This window comes from Rhamphochromis sp. 'chilingali' (assembly GCF_963969265.1).
Source record: "Rhamphochromis sp. 'chilingali' genome assembly, chromosome: 7".
NCBI classification, from domain to species: Eukaryota; Metazoa; Chordata; class Actinopteri; order Cichliformes; family Cichlidae; genus Rhamphochromis; species Rhamphochromis sp. 'chilingali'.
The window spans coordinates 13,783,817-13,798,517 of NC_137934.1; positions in this window are offsets into that span (position 1 = coordinate 13,783,817).

Below are 14,701 nucleotides of genomic sequence, written 5' to 3' on the forward strand. Positions count from 1 at the left end.
TTTTATAAAGAGCATACAAATTGATTGCAGATCATAAACTTGACTGTTTAATATAAGAGGTATTGGAACGTGCAGTGTCCCAGCTGTTTTCAAATCCCTTGTCTTGTACTTCTTAAACAAAATTCTATATTTTTCTTTGAAGAACACAGGAGGCTTTATGTGGGCCCTTCTGAATTAGTCAATTCTCGTACAACCACAATTCTAGAAGACTAAAGGCTTATGGCTGTGTTGTTAAGCAGTAATGCGTTCACATGTCAAATGTGATACACTGCTTGCGCAGCATTTGCATGCTGATGCCTTCAACGCTACTTTCAGTCCATTTTCATATTTCTCGAATTCCTCTGACTACGGGAAATGGAACAAGTGATGAAATTTAAATGGCTTCTATACATAATCATAGAGCACATTCAAAGGTGCATTCTCTGCAGGGATTGGCTCTGGCTTGTTCTTTCCACTCACTGACAATGCCACTGCAAGTGAGCAAAACAAAAATCCCTCTTGCGAAGCAAAAATAAATTCCAGGGAAGAAAGCAGAAAGGCAGATGATGGAATATCATAAATACAGAGTGAGTCTGTATTGTCTTTGGAAAATTGATGCTCCTGAGGGTGGCAACTTTGATTTTAGGCTATTCGGGTATAATGAAATTTTCATGTGTGTGTTTTTCTGTGAAGCTGTACACGCCTGTGACCTTTTATGTCATCTACCGTGTCCGTGTCCTCACTGTTTACAGCCCTCACCACCTATAGTGATAAATCTTTCACATGAGCGTCGCCTCTGCACGTATATCACACCCACCATAAGCTGCGCACATGGAACAACATTTTATCTTAATGGCGCACAAGATTGATGATGAGTGCACCCTTTAATTATTCTGTCCTTCTGTAATTACTCTATGTCAGTGTTATCTCTCTCATATATCTTTAGGTTATTGCAAGAAGGCAGTGCAGGGAATACACATCAGCTGGTGAATTAAGGCAAGCTTAAGTATTGTGCACCAATTTACAGAAATATCTTGTAGGTTTGAACTCTATGTATAAAATTTATATTCAAGATATGCAGAAAAAATAAAAACTCTCCGCAAACAAGAAAAAACATGGGATGAGCCAAAGGGATAATATGTCCTAGATGTTCAGAAGGATAGGGAGAGCATCTAGACTTCCACAGAGCCAACTCTAATGAAAACCATGGGAGGTGATCAAAAGCTCTAAAAAAATGCAAATAGACTTTGGAATATGGAGACAACGGGTATCAAACAAACTAGCAAAAACATTTAGATATAATTAAACTCGATATGACCTCAAAAACAAGAAACCTTTATAATAATTGTGAATGATAATATAACACCCAAAATGTGGCATGTAAATCAGCCCAGCTTAGAGTAAGCAAACTGGATTAGAATTTTTTGCTGTTGTGACTTTTCTGTAATGTACAAACCCAATTCTGAAAAATCTAGCATGCCCTGTTAAATTCAAAAGAAAAAAGAATGCAAGGATTTCCATATGTCATCAATCCATAGTTTATTTACTGCAAACAAAGAAAACATATGCAATGTTTAAACTGGGGAAAAAATGTACATTTTAAGAAACATTTGTGTTGATTTTTGAGGGAGGCAACACATCTTAAAAAGCTGGGATGCTTCACACACATTTCCAGTGTGAAGCATCCCCAGACAACAGTCTGTAAACATCTGGGAATCGAGGAGACCAGCTGTTGGACCTTTGGCAAAGGACTGTTTCCTATACTGAGAAAGGATTCTAGCTACTTAACAGGCCTGGCTCTTCTCTGTTGGATTTTTAATTTGAATTTCTTTGTTTAATATCAGCACATTACAAAATGACACTTTTGTATTTGGTTAAACTAAAACAAATGACCAACCGTCAACCCAAAAATAAAATAAAAAATGCTATTGGAAACAATACGAAAAATGCCTCCTCTAACATGGTTTACAATACCAGGAATCTTCCCTGAAGGCTTTAATGCTACAGTAGTTTCTTTCAGACATCATTTCCAGTAACTGAACATGTTAGATGGTTATCTGCTCGCTTTGAATGTAGCACAAGGCTAAACTGCGTGCAGCTTCAGTAACTGATGCCTATTGTCTACTGCCTATTAGCTGCTCGACATCATGACTGTTTTGGAGATTAACCAAACATTATAATAAGAGACAAAATAATCCCCTTGAAAACAGCAAATAGTTTCTGACCTCAGCATAAAGGGAAATCACTAGAAGTGGGTGAATTGATGCAAATATCAATAATATCAATACCAGTGCTGGTACAAGTATTGGGCTGGTGCTGCACTATATGAAAAATGTCTGAACCTTTTTGTGTAGACTGTCACATCTATTTTATTCATAGCCTATAGCACATTTAAACCACAGAAGTCGACCTGAAATCCTTAATAGAAAGGCAAATTTACATTCCAGGTCTCTAAAAACCCAGTTTTAAGGGTAAAACTGGGTTTAAAATACATGAAAATCTGAAAGGTGTGTTTTGTTGTGTTAACTATTAATGGATTAAGAAATCACAGTGACTTGGAATTTGCAAATTAATGTTAATTCTTCTTATATCGTATGCCATGTCTCGCTACTCTTCCCTACATAAGCTGCCTTCATAGGTTCAGAGTATCTGTATTTCATTGGCAATAGTGGCTCCATTTACTTGGTATCGAATCAATAAAAAAAATGTCCAGAATTAACCAGAAATGAGACACAAATATCCATCCACAAATGCCCTTAACGCATTATTGGAAAGTTGGATTTAATTTAATGCATGCTAGTATATTAAATGTTCCAAAGGGCTGTTTTTAAGTCGTAAGAAGATTCACAGCCTATAACACAGACCCACTGATTAAACTATTTGTGGACCAATTGTGCTTACGTGCACATTCACGCACCAACAGCTCATTCTGATCCAGGAAAAACCCTGTACATGGTGTACTGTTCAGACTCCTTTCATCATTGTCATGCAGGTCTGAATAAAGGACATTGTGACATCTGCATGGCACAATGCCACTTTAACAGACCGATGTAGCCAACAATGTTGTATCCTGTTAGCAAAAAACAAAAAAACCCTAAAAGGATGTCTCCTTTCTATTGTTTCACTCAGCATACACCTTAAAAAGCACCATTTTAGCCCAAGGCGATCATCAGCTTCTGTTAACATGAGGCAGTGGGCCCTACGCCCACCATATAACTCCTTCAGCCATGTCACCTGCCCATGAGACCACGGTCCCCTCCCTCGGCTCAAAGAAAGAGTTACATGAACACAGCAGGAGTAACAAAGGGGTGCGAAGCATATTCTTTTCCTCGGATAATGAGTTTCACATATCAGAGGGAAAGCTGACCTTGCCTTCCTCTTGAATGTATCTTAATGCTCGATCTCTCCCTGAAAAAACAATTACAGAATGCTTTCCGTATGCATGTGCATGTATGCGTTTGTTGTGTTATGGTTACATGGGGGCAGTTAATGGTGCAGTGATGGCGAGTTTGCGTGAGCGTCATCTGAGGTCCTTGGTGCAATCATGACATAAGAACGCGCTAGATAACACAGAGCCACCCACAAAGCGCAGGTTTGGGCAGGAATGAGTCACCAAAAGAACGGCAGGAGAGCTGTTTACATAAGCACATCAAATGGCAGCCCCCATTAGAGTCTGTCATTACATAATACTGAACACAGCAGCAGTTGCTTCATACTGTAAACAGCTAAGCATCACACAGAGAGAAACAATAGGAAAGACATTTCACTTCAATACAAACTGGCCTAAAGTTGCTCGCGAAGCAACTGTTCTCTAGTTTAGAGTTTAATAATAACACAGACACAAAAACCACTTTAAATTTAACAGTGGATGAAACGGCCTGTCTAATGTTGAATGGATCATTTCAAGGAAACCACACAACTCTGCAGTTTCTCTCAACAGTATGAACTCTTTTATAGTGTTTTTAACTCATTGCTTTGTTTTAACTACTCAGAGTATCATATATATGCTCTCATAAATCACAATTCTATGTACTGCCAGGGTATAAACTATTGCCTTATTGTGGATGTAATGCATTTTGTTTTCCAATAGCTTAACAGATTCAATGACAAAATTTGCAAGCACAGCAGGTAAGAATAGTGCGCTGGATAATAACGCAGACTTCTCTTTTTCTTAAGACCAGAATTTACTCGTTTCAGAAATAACCTCAAGTAATTTGTGCAAAGTCCCACAAGCTCTGCACACATTCACAAGTCTTTGCACAGGGTCAGTTCTTTGATTATTGCTGCTCTAAAATCAGTTGGTTTCCGAGCACAGACCCAGCTCAGGCTAAAATTTTCAAAAGGGTTTAGGCTGAGGCTTTGGGAGGGCCATTTCAGAAGTTAACCAGTTTTGAAGGATGTCTGGGATCATTGTGCTGTTGGAACACCCAGTTGTGTCCAAGTTTCCACCATCTAGTTGTTGATTTTAAGTGAAGTTGATAATTTTGGAGGGTTTCTTTCTCCTCCAAAATTCCACCTACTTTGGGCAAAGTATCATAGCCACCGGCAGCAAAACAGCCCTGGAGAATGGTTTGCAAACCTCACTTTTACTCTTCCAAACATATCCCTTGGCATTATGGCTAAAGAGCTTGTTTTTTTCTAGTCTGACCATAAACCTTTTGTGCAGGGTGTTGGCTTTGGAGCAGGGGTTTCTTTCTTGGTTGGCATCCTTGCAGCCCATGGCAATGTAAAACTCGCTTGACTGTGGATAGTGACGTTGGTATTCCAGCGGTTTTCAGTTCATTGCAGGCTTGATCATTTGTGTTTCCTGGGTTGTTCCTAAACATCCTAACCAATTTCCTTTCATCTGATAACAGTGACAGTTTGCATCTTCTTCCAGACCTTGGTAAAGTGGTGAGACATTTGAATAACATGTTCTTCTGCACAATTGTTTGAGCAAATGATCTTCCCGACATGTGTAAATTTACAGTTCTTCTTCTTCTTCTTCTTGGATCTTTACTGAGTTCCTTGGACTTTGTTGTGAGTACTGACCAATTCATTAAGTGCTGTCAAACAAATCAGTCATAAAGACATTGTAGAACTCTCAGCACCAAATATTAAATGATTTAAATGAGTGGATGTACATATCTGAGGCTATATGTACTTTTGAACCTGTGTACATAAGTGAAAATCCAAACTAAAGTCAAACTTGTGCACCTTGTGTTATTTTTCAAGTCATTAAAGATGTTTGCAGTACATTAACCCTGGAAAACGAACAAATCAGTTAACAACAAATCCTTAATAGCCCAAAATTACGATGCTATTCCTGCCCAAGATGATTGTCTGGCCACCAACTAAATAATGTTATGAACACAAGCTAAGTTAGCCTGTGAAATACTACTTAATAAGTACTTCAACAACATAACAAAGAGTGGTGAGGATGGCCTAAATATTGCAGTAACCGTAAGGACGAACGAGTGTGTTGCATGGAGTCCTGATGGAAACAGTAGGATTTTGGCTTTTCATGTATTTGGAAACTGGGATGCCCTGTTGGCATCATATTTTGGTACACTTTGTTTTTCAGCTTGCAGGGTAAATGTCATGAAACGGCAAATTTTAAAATAAACGCTTTTTTGTTTTTTGGTTTTTTTTACTAGTTTTTACTGGTTAAACCTAACCAGGAAGTGAAAATGAAACTAGTGGTTAGCAGACTTACTGTCTTACATAATCATCTCCAGTATCCATATGTGGACTTGAGTAAATATGAATACTCAATAAGCAGCAAATAGGCATCAGACTAAAATAAACCTTTTTGTCAAAAGGCACTCCTACACACCATCTAAATGTAACAATATCCATCTTATTGCTCAATTTTTCATCATGTCGCCAGTCATTTTGTAGATGCTGCTGCCAATTGTACATCCAGACAAGCCACAGATGTCATTGTTGTGCAGCTGTGTTAATTGCTTTAATTACTGTCTGTTACACAAGTTCATATACTGAAAAACACCCTGCCTCTGATTAATTCAGGTTCGTCCATATTACTTACAGCTAATGGACTTTCTCGCTATTCATAATCTCCTTCAGCATGAACACACACACCGTTAAATGTGTGTGCCTGACAGTACTGTGATTACAGTACGTTGCATCAGGCTGCTGTTTATGCTGCACCCTACAATTCATAGACATCTCCTCTCTCGCTGTGCCGCCCTAAATTGCTCCACATATTCACTGCTTACAGCCAGTCAGATGATATCAGTGATTAAGAAAACACTTTGCATCCATAATAACCAACGACTAACATGTTTTGTAGAAAATCACCAACTATTTTCAATATGCAGTTTATGTGAAATTCACTAAAGAATGGATTGCATTTATATGGCGCTTTTCGAGACCCTCAAAGCACTTTACAATTCCACTATTCATTCACTCTCACACACTGGTGGAGGTAAGTTACAGTTGTAGCCACAGCTGCCCTGGGGCAGATTGACAGAAGCAAAGCTGCCATATGGCCCCTCTGGCCATCACCAGTAGGTAGGTGAAGTGTCTTGACCAAGGACACAATGACCAAGACAGACAGAGCTGGGGATCGAACCGGCAACCTTCTGGTTACAAAATGAGCGCCCTAACCCCCTGAACCATGGTATTAATTATAAGATAAAATGTAACTTTTTTTAATATCTTTTATATATATATATATATATATATATATATATATATATATATATATATATATATATATATATATATATATATATATATATATATGTGTGTGTGTGTGTGTGTGTGTGTGTGTGTGTGTGTGTGTGTGTGTTTGTTTGTTTGTTTGTTTGTTCAAATATAGAAAAACTACAATATTAGAAATCTCTTAAAGTGTACAGTGTGTTTGAAAAACCAAATAAAGATGAGCTACTTTATGATCTGATGATCATCTGTCCATGACCTGGACATTCACAGCTTCTCTAAGTCTAGTGTCAGGTCCTGTACTTCCCAGAAATCTCACAATCATACTGCAATTTTTTGAAAAAAATATATGACTTAAAGATAGAGGAACTGACCTTTTCTATTTTGAATCAGAATAATGCACTGTTTTGTTTTTAGAAGCAGTTTATGCTTGCTAAACATGACTTTACTCTTAGTCTAAAACCTACATTTTTCACCACTTAGGAGACAGAGAAAGACTAAGCTTTATTTTTCAAATGTAAGCTACAACGGGCAAATGTTAAACTAACTATGCTAAAACCACTTAAATATCCAATTATGCCTCAGCTAAGACTAAGTGACAAGTAGAGGGTGTGTATTTAAACCACAATTAGACAGAAGAAATTATAATTGAAAGGTAAATAGATTGGGGGAAAACAATTACTAATGCTAGAGCTCATGCAGACTATCCCTCAACATCTTATTGGACTCTTTGTGCATTCATTGTTCATTAACCTCAAACAGCCAAAGGATCAAGCCATTTTTTTCTTAACAGTTAGTTATGCAGCACTCAAACAGTACTTCAATATTTAGAATTGCAAGTAAATTTGGTATGTCGTACAAATTGCATTAAGTATCAGGAGACAAACATGTGATTACAACGGTATGAACTTAAACCCAGAGTAAGGGAAGAGTCAAATCATTACAGTAAGCGAATTTTGTGTTGCCTACATGAACAGTTTGTCTCCTTCCCTAAAGTAGGAAGCAGACCGACATAGGGAGAAAACCAAGTGATTGTGACTGATCATTGCATTATTCATGCTCATGCAAAGGCCTCGAGCTCTGTCCGTATGGTGAGCTAGGCTTTGCAACATTGCAAAAGGTTAAGGAAGCTACAATCTAGACACAAACGACAAGTACTCATCTCAGATTCCCCTCTGTCTGCTTTACATTGCATATGCAACCAGATACACCTGTCCCCACACCTCAAAAAGAACATTCAAAGAGAGGAAACCGTAGACATGCTCCTTTCACTGTCAACCACAATCCAACAGCCCTTTCTTTATTACATCACTGCATCCCACTCATGTCCTCATCTTTTCCCCTCTTTTTTCCTGCTGCACGTCACCACGCTTTTGAAGCTTTTTTCCTCTCTCCTTTCATCCCTCCTCCTCTTCCAGTCCTGAAAGGTTGATCTGTGACTGAGCTTGTTGCGTCTTTTATCGGTGTCTCGCAGCAGCCCGGGGACAAAGGGGAGCTGAAATGTCACAATGTCTCCATATTCTGCCCGTGTGCAGATGCACACACATGAAAAGAGGCTGACATTCAATCATCTGCACTGAAAAGCTCAAATAAAGTAGGGGATGGATAGAGGCAGACAATGAGCATGAGGGCGAAGGAGAGAAAGAGAAGGCAGGAGGAGGAGGGGGGCACATTTTGTAATTGATTATGCTAAATCCCAACCCAGGAGCTAAATGAGAGACTAGACTATGGATAACCAGGAAAAAGACAAAACCATCTCTTGAGCATTTTACCGAGTCTTTATTTGTCCTTTGTTTTTAGTCCCCTGAGTCAAAATGCAAATGATGAGCTTCTCCAAATATTTAGCCAGTACATCACTTAACCCCTTCCTTTGTGTGCATCAAATGTAATACTGTCTCAGCTTAAGGGGCAAAGGGCAGTAAGCCATCACCTCTTCAATCAAATGGGTGTATTTGTATATATGTGTGTGTATGTGTGAATGAGACAGCATGCGTTGATCCCGTATCTATATCTGCTTATCCGTCTCTACTGTCTGACTGATCCCTGACTACCCACACAATCATCATGCTTCTGCACAACAAACACTCTGACACTGTGCGTGTGTGTGCGTGTGTGTGTGTGTGTGTCTGGGGATTAATGTTTCAATATATTATGGGCAATCGGTTCCATATACGAAATGAGAAATTTCAGCCTGCCATTATGAATTTCTGTTAATCTACCTTATCCAGCTCTGCTGTTCCATGATAGGCTTCTTTCAAAATCAGCGCACCAATGAGTCTCCAAGGAGCTTTCTCCCTTCCTGTGCATCACAATCACCGACAACCTCTGTGGCACTGGGGAAATTATTCGTAACTGTGTTTTGCAATGATGAAAGACAGTTTTAAAAAATCAATAAATGAATGCCATGTTTACTCAGGAGATATCCTACAAACTGCGTTTGCTGTCATTATTTACCCAAAATGATATCAACATAATAACATTCTCACAATGACACTACTAAGATACTGAGTTTAAAGAGTTCAAAGATTTTTTTTAAAAATTAAGGATTTTCATGTAGACTCTCAAATCTTTGACTGATGAAAATTAGTCCATTTGCTATACATAGAGTCAATATTCATTGTGCTCATTGTCAGCTTTATGTTTTATTGCCAGGCTGAATGGACCACACTACAAATAACCCTTAGTTCCTATTGCACATGGCCTTCATGCAGGATTACAGGTCATCCTCTTTCTGAAACAAACAGGTGTAGCTCCTTTGCTTCTAACTCAACTATCTGCTGATTGGTCCTCGTGAAAAGAATGTTTGATCAGCAGATGATAAGCCTCCTCTGCTTGCAGCCAGAGTTCTGTACCTAAGATGATTTCTAATCTTAGTTACATGATACAGAACCAAGAGTAGAAAAAATGTCTGAAACGGTTTTTACAGTCTTAAACATGTTTTTTTGTTTTTTGCTTACAGAGATTAGTTGTAAATACATTTTTGATACTTTGTTAAAGTGAATATGATCATCCACCGCTTTCAAAGTATAAATGGTCACGTGAAAAAGATTTTTCACAAAACTATAAGGCCCTCCAGGATTCAGTAACTTGTATAAGGCAACAACTTGACTTTATCAGTCTCTCACATCATTATGGAAGAATTTTGAGTCACTCTCCTTTACAGCTTTGCTTCAGTTCATTGAGGTTTGTGTGCATGTTTATGCACAGCGTTCTTTAACTTTATCAGGTCGGGGTCTGGACTTTGACCGGGCCATTGCAACACCTTGATTCTTTTCTTTTTCAGCCATTCTGTTGTAGATCTGCTGCTGTGCTTGGAGTCGTTGTTGCATGACCCAGTTTTGGCGCAGCTTTAGCTGTTGGACAGAGCCTCACATTTCAGTCTGAAACACTCTGGTATACAAAGGAGTTCGTGGCTGACTCAATGCCTGCAAGGTGCCTACGTCCTGTGGCTGCAGAGTAAGCCCAAATCATCACCCTTCCACCGCTGTGCTAGACAGTTGGTATGAGGTGTTATGAGCTCTTATGCTATCTTTAGCATTTGCAGTCATGGTGCTGTGCATTATGCCCAAACACCTCCACCCTTCAAACTTGTTTTTTTTCTTTGTTTTTTTGTCAAAAACGTTAGCATTTGGTATGCTAGCTTAGGTCTGTAGAGTCTGAGATTGCACAGACATTGCATTGAACATTTTGAAATGGGGTGAACTTGCTGTGACATCCACTCCTCGATATATTGGCACTTGTAAATAATCTTTCTAGAATGATGGACTTCAGATTGCTTGGAAATGGCCGTATAACCTTTCACAGATTAAAGGGCAGTAATAATTGCTTCTCTAAGATCATTCCTTATCATTTTCCTTTTTGAGATTGTGTGAAGACATTTCTGAAAAGGCGAGACCAGCAAACTGCTAAAATGTCATCTTTTATATAGATGGTCACATCTGTTGATAATCAATTATTCAAGTGCATTTGATTATCAGCACCCGATTGTTACTTATCTCCTAATTCGTATGGAAGCTGCAAGAGTGCATTTTCACCTGCTGTTTCTGCATTTTTTCTTCATCTCTGTAACAAACTGAGGATGGAAAACAACTTCAAATAGGTAAGTTCGACACAGATGACAGATGTTAGACGTTTTCTGGAAGGCAGCACTGTTAACTGATTGTTTTATTTGTTTATCATTTTGAACTTGCACATTGTAAGTGATGTAACAATTTGGTAAAACGATTTAGTTTTGAACAAAATCATATGTGCTGTGTTTGGGTTCCAATAAATTCCCCAAAAATCTTGGAAGGGGAAAAAAAATAATAGAGCAAAATCATTTCATCACATTTTTATTTTACTCCTTCAGGGTTACAGAAAGGGTTACTGTAAACTTAACCATTTACATATCCATCTATTCATCTTTCGCCTGATTCAGTTTCATTTACAAGTCCTATTTTAGTTAGAAAGAAAGACGCCTCGCTTCTTTCTAATTGTAAGAGGTGGGCATTTTGAATGAATGTGGGACACAAAATCAATGGAGCTTTGATCAGGCCGCTGCTCAAGCTCTGCGAATGTTAATGTTACACGACTTGCCCGCTTGCTGCTATGGAAACTAAAGGGCGTCCGAAGGTCGCCTCACTTCAAGAAAGCACTAATACATGCATGCAGTGGGCTGTAGTAGGCCCACCTGGAGATGAAAGGAGGGAAACGGGAGGAGATGAGATGGTGGGGGAAAGGAACGATGGGCCAGATGGATGCAGTACACTCACTCACACAATACCCCAAGGGGCTCACAGCCTTCCAGACTGTGTTTTTGTGGATTCAGTGAGCGTGTCCTAAAAGACAATCCCATCTTTAGCCTGACTGCACCCACACCTCTGCTCATCCTCTGTCTGGAGTGCAAGAAGATTTAAATACTCTCAACTCAGCATGCCTGGATTTTTCTTTCTTAATCCTGCTACCCATGGTGGAGAAGCTACAGACCCCGAATTTGCCCATAGAGCACAATGAAATGTATTATTGAGCCATCAAGAGCTTAAGTAACATTTCACTTGGAAATTAGAGCAAAGAATTAATATCATGGCATAAACATACCTACTATAGTGGGCTCCCTTTTCCTCTTGTTAGCTCCATCACCATGAATATTGAAAAGGGATAGAGAGGCACTCTGCCCATTCAATACATTCTATAAATTTAAAGTGGCATGTGCAATTTATGAAGATGTATTGACTGCTGTCTGCTGCCCTGCATATGTGTATGACTGTCCCTGCTGTTGTGAGGCTCAAAGGTGACGTACCTCTGCTGTTATTTATGCATGTATCAGAGCACTGAATCAATCTGCCTGCAGTGTTTCTGGTATAAATTTGATGTAAAATGAAAATGTTCCTGACCCTGAGGTCTTTTGTCCCAGTGTTGCCTTTACTACAGCAGTGTACTTAATCATAAGCACTTATGGAGTAATACATAAGTGATTTTGTGTGCTTCTGTTAAGAAACAAACATCACAGAATTTTTAAATGTCTTCATAAAAATTTCAGTAAGTCACTTTTCATTGTTTTTGTGACAGTTGCTGTTCTTTATATTGATATCATATAATGTAACTCACACTATATTGGTACATGTGATTTATATAAATTCGCTGACACACATTCACCATAAAACATGCAAAGCTCACACAGATGTTGGTCTCAAACCCTGGACTTTCTTAATCTGCAGGAACCGTGCTAGTCACTGCACCACTCCATCGTGTGAATGTGAGCTTTGCCATCAAAATACTTAAGCTGTGTTATTGGTTTGGAGTTTTTTTGCTTTGGTATTTTAATTAAGTTTTGCATCAAGCTCTTACATTCGGCAATATTTTATTCTTTCATGCATTAAAGAAGGAAACAACATTATCTTACTTTTCTGAGGTCAGTGAGACACACACACAGTGGAAGGCACAGGTAAAATGAATATGTATCAGCCATAAAAGTGTGTAATTCCCAGTTTCCGCTTTCCAGTACTACAGTGGAACTAAAAATGATTGCTTTACCATAGAAGTACAGTGCAACTGAGGTTTACATTAACATGCTCAGAATGACCCCTACATAATGACTGAGACAAAAAGTTTGACAATTGCAGCTTGTCCTTTACATCGTTCTTTAACCGCACCCATAAGACCCATACATTTCTGTCACTACTTTTGATTACTAGTTAATTTGTCTTTTCCCAGCACGGGATGCTTCTTCTCATTCTCCCTTCAGCAGACAAGGACAATGGAGGGCGATGTGGTCCTGTGGTCCGCACAGGGATTTCATCATGGCTTCCTTCCAGAGGAAGGAAACAACACTAAACAAGGACTGACAGAAGGACAAACATCATAACGTGCTCTCGCTGGAATTTTTCCTGAAGTTAACAATATCACACGTGCTACCAAGTCCAGTTAGAGATGAATACTGAGTGCTGTGGCATTTCTTTAAAATAATGTGCGTGCATGATTAACATTGGTTGCGTGGAACCGCAGACCCTGCTTCATCACTAATGCATGTCTGTCTGCAGGATCTCCCACTTCAGACAAACACACTTAAGCACACTTACACGGAAATGGGGTCAGTAGTGTCATCGAAGTCTCTGCCTTGTGTCCTCTAGCACCTCATGCTTTGCTTTGTGTGATTATGTGCATGACCATGTATGTGTGTCTTAACATCCAGTCTGACTGAGTGCATGTGTGTTTGCGAGGTTACTGTCAGGGCATGGGTGTTCACCACAGCGTGTTGTCTGATTGGCTGATCGGTGTAGTTGTTTACATTGTATCTCTGTGCCCAGTGAAGAGGAACAGACCCCCTACAGACAGTAGCCTCTGCACCAGACAGTCATCTCACCAAGCACGCGCACGCACGCACGCACACACACACACACCATTATTCCCCACGCTTGGGCAGACCTTGTTACTATGCAGACACACTTCTGCTATCCCACTTTGGTAGGCTCGCTTCCCAGACGTGAGCATGCTGCTCTTAAAAAGTTGACAGATGTAGGGCATGACGGGGGCAACTGACAAACATGCGGATATTTATGCTAATATGTTTACGCAGGTTTTGCATCATGCTCATAAATTTAAAAGGGACTAATTTTTCCACCCATTGCCTTTTATTTTAAGCTTTCAGGTACTCAAAACTACTTTTTGTTTCGATGCTAATTCAGCCGTGCAGAAGAAACACGCATTTATGATTATTATTCAGAATTATTCACTTGCAAATTTAAAATTTCAGGGGGGTTTAAACATGCAACTATAAAACAATCTTTTGGAAATAAAAGTGAAATATAAACAATTTGATGGGCTGTTTAATTAAAACTAATCTTTAGCCATTTAGGGAAACTAAAGGACAGCTGACAAAGAATGCATAAATAATAAATATGCGTCACAAATATCAAGGACCACAGTATCTGGGCAGAAAAGTGTGTTCCTAATCAGTGGGGTGGATGTGTCTGTGTGTCCTTCATGCATTTACATGCATTTACTCCCCATGAATGCATGTAAACAAACATTAGTTAGCTCAGGAAGAGGCAAAGGTGCCAGCCTCCAGTGTTAATTGTATAATGATCCATGTATAATCTGTACATATATTCCTAGCGTGTGTCAAAGGATGTGTGCAAAAGCCTCTGTGATGCATGTAAAAGACTTCATGTTCTCAGTTTTGTGGTAATGATGTAGAATTGCTTACAGGATACTGTGTGCATGTCTGCCTGCGTCATTGCTGAGGAGTGAATATCACTCTCCATCTGTAGCCAGGATGATGTGATGATTACTGCTGTGTGTATAGAAGTGCGAGTATGTGTCAATGTCCAGGTGTGTCCCATGGCAACAGCAATTCACCACAATTCTCAACAAGGGCCTTTTTAAAAATTAAAAAAAGCAATACGAATGTTTTTTTTCTCTTTGTTAAGCTACTTAACACTGACCTATAAATCGTTCAAGCATAAAAAGAGCACATAACCCAAAAAAATGAATCAGTGTTGTCTCTGCATGCAGCAGACAACTTAGCAAATAACAAATTGGCACTTTGTTTCTAGTAGCCCGCAAAAACAAATATTTGTTC